This window comes from Octopus bimaculoides, chromosome 5 (assembly GCF_001194135.2).
Source record: "Octopus bimaculoides isolate UCB-OBI-ISO-001 chromosome 5, ASM119413v2, whole genome shotgun sequence".
NCBI lineage: Eukaryota > Metazoa > Mollusca > Cephalopoda > Octopoda > Octopodidae > Octopus > Octopus bimaculoides.
This window is the reverse complement of record NC_068985.1, coordinates 58,029,936-58,031,825: the sequence shown is the minus strand read 5'-3', so window position 1 is coordinate 58,031,825 and position 1,890 is coordinate 58,029,936. Positions and strand designations below refer to the sequence as shown.

At 31.5% G+C, this 1,890-nt stretch overlaps 1 protein-coding gene across 2 annotated transcripts in view; it reads right to left on the bottom strand.

Moving 5' to 3' along the window:
• Window positions 1-1,890, bottom strand: part of LOC106868231 (D(2) dopamine receptor) — a 1,504,014-nt gene that overhangs the window by 929,735 nt on the left and 572,389 nt on the right. For both annotated transcript variants that reach the window (XM_052967719.1, XM_052967725.1), the window contains exon 3: window positions 494-548. The gene's annotated coding sequence lies outside the window, so the exon portion shown is untranslated. The remainder of the gene's footprint in view (window positions 1-493; window positions 549-1,890) is intronic.

The window sequence follows — 1,890 nt, the reverse complement described above, 5'->3', positions numbered from 1 at the left end:
TATATATATATATATATATATATATATATATATATATATATATTCATGCATACATACATACATACATACACACACACATATATATATATATTTACATACACATATTTATGTGTGTGTGTGTGTGTGTGTGGCATGTGTGTGTATGCTCATATATTTGTTAACTCACACACGCTTACATACATATTCATACATATATGATGAGTGTCAACATATGAATGTATGGCTTTAAGTATAAGAATTAATTCATTTTAGTTAACAGCTTCATGTACATTTAAACCAATCGATGAAGTTTAGATATATAAACATAAGTATGCATAACTAGAGATAGATAGATAGATAGATAGATAGATAGATAGATAGATAGATAGATAGATAGATAAATTAGTGATCCCCTCCTTCATGATTATTTTTTAAAATGACAATTATTTTGCTTAAAATTTATGTTTTAAAAACAATAATATACAATTCATTGCAGAGCAATCGTGTTATATACCTTTTTTGTTGATATCTTTATTATCTTTACCAAAACCAAGGTGGAAGACATTTACCTGAAAAGAAAAGTTAAAAGTAATTGAATGTATTGTTTAGAGTATTGTGTATTATCATAGTATACTTGAATGTGGTATTAAAAATTTCATCAAAATCGATATTGTTTTTCACATCGAATAAATGAGTAAACCATAAGAATAATGGAATCCATTGTAAATTAATATAAATATCATTTCACAATAAATTGCTGATAATAAATTCTCTTACTTATTTAAACGTTAATTTACATGTTTATTCGTCGAATAAGAATAATAAAAGGAAAAATTATCAATGTAAGAAGAAATAAAATTTGGCGAGAAAACAATGCATTTAGATTTTCCTTATCAAAATAAAACTGTGAGGATCACGCGTTATTTTCAGCCCAATTCATTGTATTCTTCTGTATAATTATAGAATATCATGCAACTCACTATGTACTATCATAAAAAATATTGCGCGTTTTTCAACATGATAATTGATGATATAAAATAGACTATAAATATGTTGTTGCAAAAGACGTCATGGCATTCGGAGCCTATAGAGAAATTGTCTCAAGGATAGATGAGGTTTGCAAACAGTACGATTGACCATGGATTTTGGGAGACACATATGTAAGTCTATCGTCGCCAAGCTATAATTGATAACCAAGAGAAGGTTGATATCTACGCAGCTTCGTATCAGTGACCTTTACAATAAAAAGAACCGAAAACGTCACAGCACAACAACTAATCAAAACGTTGTATCAGTTCGCCTATCAACAGATTCTTGAAGGATGGATAGCGGTAGTTTCATATTCCCCCAAACAGATGAAATAGAATTTTCATCTCGTCGACATTTGAACCCAACTTTATACATTTATTCGTTTACTTGCATCAGCCATTTGAGTGCGGCCATGGAATATCACCGCCTTTAGTCGAACAAATCGAAACGACGATTTATTCATTGTAAGCCTAGTATTTATTGTATCATCTCATTTTCCGGGCCGCTAGGTTACGGAAACGTAAAAAACCTCAACATCGGGTATCAATCGACAAACACAGACACACAAACATATACAAACACATATGTGTGTGTGTATACGACGGGCTTCTGTCAGTTTCGTCTACCAAATCCACTCACAAGTCTTTGGTTGGCCCGAAGCTATGGCAGAAGACACTTGCCCAAGGTACTACACAGCCACGCCTGCGCCTATATATTTATATATGCTTATAGACTTTGCCCAAGATACCACAACCCTTTTCTATTTCAGAACTTTTGAAAACATTTCATTGAATCATACTTTTCGCTTCTAATTACGTATACATATACTTATGCATTTACATACATACATATACACACGCGCGAGACCCCCCCCATATATAT